Genomic DNA, 7,812 nt, shown 5'->3' with positions numbered 1-7,812 from the left:
AGAGCAGGTAGCACACAGGGTTTTAGACTTCCTTATGCTTGACTGGGCATCTCTATATGTTTTATACCCTCTCTTCCTCCCATCTTAGGAAGGGGCAGGACTTGTGTGATAACCCCAGCCCCTACCAATTGAGCTCAGCTACTCCCTAGCTAGGTTTATTTCTCTACAGGTGAAAGTACTACAAAAGCACATTAACATTATTAAATAAAAAAATGCATTTCTAAAATGGGTAATTCCAATATGAATATTCAAACATTTCAAACAAATCCTGAGTCAGGCAGTCTCTTACTGATGGATCTTGCTGAGAGTGAGACAGACAGAAAGATAGATGTGGACAGTGGTGAAGAGTAAGCCTAGTGGGGAGAGAGAACGGGTCGGGTTGCTCTACCTCCTTGCCTTCCCTGAATCCCCCTGACATGAGCCGTCACCTGTTGATCTCAGCTCTGAGATCAACAGTTGAACTGCTCTGCCAGTGGAGGGCACAGCCACCCTTCTTATGAAATGAAACAGAGCGGCCTTCTGCATTCTGCTCTCATTTCCTGTTCGCTGACAGACAGGTACATGAAAAGTGCAGCAGCAGCATTTCTGACAACGGGGTTGTGGATTGTTTTTCGGTTCTAGTGGCCCCCTTGTTGAAGATGGCCTGACAGGGAGATGGTGATACTGATCTGTAGAGACTGGTTCTCCAGAGCCACCGAGAGAGAGGCAGACAGACACAAAGACACTCAGAAGAGGTTTTCTGTGGCGCACCTCTTCCCTCCCCGACCCACACCTCTGGGATAATGGGTTAGACTTGTCGATGTTGAGTAAGGCTTTATGCTCCCTTCCCATTCGTTGTGTTTCAAGGCCCAAGATGGCCTTAGATATGAACAGAGGAGTCAAACTTGCTATGAGACTTTTCTCCAGGAGATAGCGTACTTCCAGCCCACATAAAGACAACTTGAAGCCCTTTGATCTCCCAGGTTTGCCATGATGTTACTGGATACTGTCATGAAAAACAACGTACCTTTTCTTAATTACCATTTATTCTTTCTTCCCATGGAACTAACTACCTACAGGTAACTGCCAAAATAAAGGAAACATCAACATAAAGTGTCTAAATAGGGGGTTGAGCCACGAGCCGGAACAGCTTCAATGTACCTTGGCATAGATTCTACAAGTGTCTGGAACTCTATCGGAGGGATGCGACACCATTCTTTCACAATAAATTCCATCATTTGGTGTTTAGTTGATGGTGGTGGAAAACGCTGTCTCAGGCATTGCTCCAGAATCTCCCATAAGTGTTCAATTGGGTTGAAATCTGGTGACTGAGACTGCCATGGCATATGGTTTACATATTTTTCATGCTCTTCAAACCATTCAGTGACCACTCGTGCCCGGTGGATGGGGGCATTGTCATCCTATGGGGGCATAGCCATGGTAGCCCAAAACAATTGCCAAAATAATGGGCTGCCAGCATTTTTATACATGACCCTAAGCATGATGGGATGTTAATTGCTTAATTAACTCAGGAACCATACCCGTGTGGAAACACCTGCTTTCAATATACTTTGTGTCCCCTATTTACAAGTGTTTCTGTTATTTTGGTAGTTACCTGTATATTAGCTATTAAACCGCTCTTTAGTCCCTCCTCTGTTTGCCAACTAGAATAGTACATTAAACCCAATGTTGTCCGGAGAGCCACTGTTAATTGAGCCCCTTTCTCCAGTGCCGGGTGATTGCATTCCTGCTGAGCTTGCCAATTCGCATCAGTCCCAGCCCAGGTCAGGGCAAGTCGACGGACTGTTTTACACTGTCATTAATATCTCGAAGCTCAGAAACTTATTGGTTTAATAAATTCTCCCTGATGAACTGGAAAAGGATATCTTTCATAACAAAAGTAATTACCTCTGCCATTAAAACAGACTCCCATTGTTGTCCACTGAAATATAAGACCACCTGTTCCCCTGATCAACCCAATAACTTTTGTTAACTCTATAGACTTCAGTGGCACAGAGAAACTTCAACCGTATACACACATATATATATATACAATTTTGCATTGATACATCTAATTTTGATGTAGGACCTACATTTTTAAATCAATCGCCCTGTTACTTGATTTGATTATTTAGCAACAACCGTGTCTTGACTTTGGCTATTTCAAGTCAATGTAGTGGATGTGTAAAATACAGAGAAAGGTTATTGTGCTTGTGTTCTAGTAGCCAGTTCTTATGTAGCCAAGCAAGAACAACTGAAGAGAACCAGCACCATGGCCTAATTTCCTTTAGAAGGTTTGGGACTGGTACTCACAGTGTGTCTGCAGGAGATGCGACCCTTTCTCCTTTTGGATATCAAAATAACAGGGTTGATGAGGAGGACATATAGAAAGGCTGCCTTATTATAGTGTTATGGACCCTGTCAGATCTAGCCAAGATGCCTCTTAGCTAGATCCATGTCCCCCCCACACCACCTCATGTGACTGCTAGGCTCCTTGAGCCGGGACAATGGGTTGCTGTTGTGGGCTGAAACCATAGTGGCCTTGGAGCCAAGCTTGGGTGACGGACAAGATTAGAAGCCTGACTGGCTGGTGGATCGATCCAGCATCGTCCTCAAAGGGGAACCAGTGCAGATGTAATCTGTCTTTACTGGGGGTAACTGATGACTTACCACTCAGACTCAGGCCCAGTGGATATGGCAGACAGAAACTATGGGTTCTAGACTGGTTTGAGGTTGGGTTAACTGAAGCTCGTTGGTATAGCAAGTGAGTGAAACACCTGCACAAACTGGATTGTACCAATAGTGAATATTCATGTTCAGTGTAATGACTTTGTAGTGAAGTGCGAACGATGGAGAAGAAAGGAAAATACTATTTATTGTAGGCTGTGAAATATCGGAGACAGATTATTCATTTGGCAAAGCATCCTTGAAACATCCTTGAAACAAAGTTTGCATTCTACAACAGTACATTAGTATTAGTCCTACAGTGCACTAAACAATTTAACTGAGAAGGCATTTGTGTAATTTTGATTAATAGTGAATAAAGTGAATAACTTGTTTATAGCTCGTTTTCAGTTAAATACCCGTACACAGACACACATTATTGCTTACAGACACAGACACATGCACGCACACACGCGCACACACACACACACACACACACACACACACACACACACACACGAACACACACTTCATCCTTCTCATGTTACCATGCCATCTCAAGTTGATCTCAAATCCTGTTAGGGCTTTTTGTCCTGGTGGTCACGAGCCACCTCTGATCCTCCTGAAGGAGTCATTCTCTGTGGTATTATGAGATATTTCTCAAATGACTGGCGGTGGAGTGGAGTTGCTCTCTCTTGGTCATATATCAGCTTGTAATTAATCTCTATGGGAGGAATCAAATTAAAATCAAATCAAACTTTATTTAAAGTGCAGTAAAGCATTAACATAAAGGAGATTAAAAACAACAGAAGGCAATAAAATAGATTAATAAAAGAAGATCAATCAAAAAAGATGTCTAAAAGGATACAAAGAACCACTAGAGACAAACGGCACTTAAACACACCTTTTCAGATCATCTTGGTCATCTCAGTCTCACTCTAGGCTGCAGGCTCTCTAACATTGTTCTTATACATAGAGTGAACATTGGATCATAATATATGGTCTCAATCCCCTCTCCCCCTTTAATCACCTTTGTTTTATCACCTATTAAATAACAGAGAAAAATGTTAAAGATAGGCCCTCAGAGTTGAATACAGGCCTCAACTATCTAAAGAACAAAACTGTATACTGCTTCTAGTGTTTCCTGATGTAGACACTGTTAAAGACATTCTCTGTTGAGAGGGACTTCCAGTGCCTAAAATGTGATCACATTTACTTCTGAATGCACCCTACCCACGGTCAGATTTGTAAGGCAAGTAAGCCATTTACTGGACGTTACACTTTACAGGTAAAAGGTAGCACTTTTCTCACCGATATCATACCTTCCATCAGGTAGCAGGTGTTTAAAACCTCTTACACCTCAAATTAAAGTACCGGTATAACATTACTGCAGGTTTCTGGGGCTCTTCCACCCGCTCGACTCTTTGGGAAAGTAGCATGGGGGAGGTTAGCTACTAATGTAGGGAGAAGGAGGTTGTGGGGGGGGGGGTCAAGCTTCAGTGGCCACCCCCACTTCGTCTTCTGGCAGGGCACAGACCCTTTGTTCTGAGCTGTTTGGAGCCTTTTGTCTTTGGTTCACCTCCCCTCTCCTCCTCTTCCTTCTCCTCCTCTTTCTCCTCCTCTTCCTCCGTCTCCATGCAGGCCGCGTCCGGTCTGGACCACCAGGTTTGATTTATTTGTAACGTGAGAAGGCCTCCAGGCTTCAGGGGCCCTTTTTGAGGAGCCACGTGGAAACTTGAGCCCCTCTAAACAGCTCTTTTGGGGTTGGGTCAAGCGATCTAGTCCACTGGATGACTTCAAAACCCAAACGTTGAGAACATAATATCCTCTCCCCTCCTCTATGTCTCTCTGTCTCTCTGTCTGCCTTCTCTTAAAGGTTGACCTCAGTTAAGGGATATTCCATTTCTGTATGAAATCTGTTTGAAATATGCTGGGGTCCAATGGGACACAAACTGCTGAATTGTGGGAAAGGGTAATTTGATGTCAAGCTCTTCCTGGTTGCACTGTGCTAAAGAGAGACTCTCATAATCATAAATTGTTAGGGCCTTAAGTTTGGGAATATGTCATTAAATGTTCAGAGGAGACTCATATAGATACCTACTTTAGGGAGAGTGTGATGAATGAAGGGTCACAGTTGAGCCCATTCAACCATCCTCCACAGGGGGGACAGAGAGAGCACACAATCAGCGTATACATATCAAATCAAATGTTATTTGTCACATGCTTCGTAAACAACAGGTGTAGACAAACAGTGAAATGCTTACTTACGGGCCGTTCCCAACAATGCAGAGAGAAAAAGCATGTGCAAGCAAGGAGGCCTACAAACCTGACTCAGAATGCCCCAAAATTCACCCAACTTATTGTGGGAAGCTTGTGGAAGGCTACCCGAAACGTTTGACCCAAATTAAACCATTTAAAGGCAATGCTACCAAATACTAATTGAGTGTATATAAACTTCTGACCCACTGGGAATGTGATTAAATAAATAAAAGCTGAAATAAATCATTCTCTCTACTATTATTCTGACATTTCACATTCTTAAAATAAAGTGGTGATCCTAACTGACCTAAGACAGGGAATTTTTACTAGAATTAAATGTCAGGAATTGTGAAATACTGAGTTTAAATGTATTTGGCTAAGGTGTTATTTGGCTAAGGTGTATGTAAACTTCCGACTTCAACTGTAACTAGGAATAAAGTGACTAGGCAACAGGATAGATAATAAACAGTAACAGCAGCATATGCGATGAGACAAAAGAGTTAGTGCAAAAAGGGTCAATGCAGATATTCCGGGTAGCTATTGGTTAACTATTTAACCAACTATTTAGCAGTCTTATAGCTTGGGGGTAGAAGCTGTTCAGGGTCCTGTTGGTTCCAGACTTGGTGCATCGGTATCGCTGGCCGTGTGGTAGCAGAGAGAAAAGTCTATGACTTGGGTGGCTGGAGTCTGACCATTTTTAGGGCCTTCCACTGACACCGCCTGGTATAGAGATCCTGTATGGGAGGGAGCTCGGCCCCAGTAATGTACTGGGCTGTATGCACTACGCTCTCTAGCGCCTTGCGGTCGGATGCCAAGCAGTTGCCATACCAAGCGGTGATGCAGCCAGTCAAGATGCTCTCAATGGTGCAGCTGTAGAACTTTTTGAGGATCTGAAGGCCCATGCCGAATCGTTTCAGCCTCCTGAGGGGGAAGAGGTGTTGTCGTGCCCTCTTCACGACTGTGTTGATGTGTGTGGACCATGATAGTTCCTTCGTGATGTGGACACCGAGGAACATGAAGCTCTCGACCTTCTCCACAACAGCCCCGTCGATGTGGATGGAGGCGTTCTCAGCCCTCCGTTTCCTGTAGTGCATGATCAGCTCCTCTTGCTGACGTTGAGGGAGAGGTTGTTGTCCTGGCACCACACTGCCAGGTCTCTGACCTCCTCTCTGTAGGCTGTCTCATCGTCGTCAGTGATCAGGCCTACCACCGCCGTGCCGTCATACCTTCTCAGAATGTGTTCATGTGAAAAAAAAAAAATGTATTCTACAGAAAATAGTATTGTTCCAGATGGCTTTCTGCGTAGTGTTGTTTTATTCGGAAAGTATTCAGACCCCTTCCCTTTTTTCGCATTTTGTTACGTTACAGCCTTATTCTACAACGTATTAAACAAAATAAAAAGTTAGCAATCTACACACAATACCCCATAATGACAAAGCGAAAACTAGTTTTTAGACATTTAGAAAAACAGACATTTACATAAGTATTCAGACCCTTTGCTATGAGACGACTCGAAATTGAGCTCAGGTGCATCCTGTTTCCATTGATCATCCTTGAGATGTTTCTACAACTTCATTGAATTTAATTTATTGGACATGATTTGGAAAGGCACACACCTGTCTATATAAGGTCCCACAGTTGACAGTGCATTTCAGAGCAAAAACCAAGCCATGAGGTCTAAGGAATTGTCCGTAGAACTCCGAGACAGGATTGTGTCGAGGCACAGATCCGGGGAAGGGTACCAAAACGTCTGCAGCATTGATGGTCCCCATGAGCACAGTGGCCTCCATCATTCTTAAATGGAAGAAGTTTGGAACCACTAAGACTCTTCCTAGAGCTGGCCGCCTGGCCAAATTGAGCAATCGGGGGAGAAGGGCCTTGGTCAGGGAGGTGACCAAGAGCCCGATGGTCACTCTGACAGATCTCCAGAGTTCCTCTGTGGAGATAGGAGAACCTTCCAGAAGGACAACCATCTCTGCAGCACTCCACCAATCAGGTGTTTATGGTAGAGTGGCCAGACGGAAGCCACTCCTCAGTAAAAGGCACATGACAGCCCGCTTGGAGTTTGCCAAAAGGCACCTAAAGGATTCTCAGACCATGAGAAACAAGATTCTCTGGTCTGATGAAACCAAGATTGAACTCTTTGGCCTGAATGCCACCACCATGCTACGTTTAAGCATGTGGTGGCAGCATCATGCTGTGGGGATGTTTTTCAGTGGCAGGGACTGGGAGACTAGTCAGGATTGAGGGAAAGATGAACAGAGCAAAGTACAGAGAGATCATTGGTGAAAACCTGCTCCAGAGCGCTCAGGACCTCAGACTGGGGCGAAGGTTCACCTTCCAAATGGACAACGACCCTAAGCACACAGCCAAGACAACACAGGAGTGGCTTCGGGACAAGTCTCTGAATGTCCTTGAGTGGCCCAGCAAGAGCCCGGACTTGAAGCCGATTGAATATCTCTGGAGACCTGAAAATAGCTGAGCAGCGACACTCCCCATCCAACATGACAGAGCTTGAGAGGATCTGCAGAGAAGAATGGGAGAAACTCCCCAAATACAGGTGTGCCAAACTTGTAGCCTCATATCCAAGAAGACTCAAGGCTGTAATCGCTGCCAAAGGTGCTTCAACAAAGTACTGAGTAAAGGGTCTGAATACTAACGTAAATTTGATTCTTCCGTTTTTTATTTGTACTAAATTTGCAAGAATTTCTAAAAAACAGTTTTGGATTTGTCATTATGGGGTATTGTGTGTAGACTGATGAGGAAAAAAATATATTTAACCCATTTTAGAATAAGGCTGTAACGTAACAAAATGTGGAAAAAGTCAAGGGGTCTGAATACTTTCCGAATGCACTGTATGTGAAAATGATGCGTTTCTATGTTTTGTTGTAAACAGTTGATGGAATGATA

The sequence above is a fragment of the Coregonus lavaretus genome (genome assembly GCF_964263955.1).
Source record: "Coregonus lavaretus genome assembly, chromosome: 7".
Lineage (NCBI taxonomy): Eukaryota > Metazoa > Chordata > Actinopteri > Salmoniformes > Salmonidae > Coregonus > Coregonus lavaretus.
Note: the sequence above shows the minus strand (reverse complement) of the source record.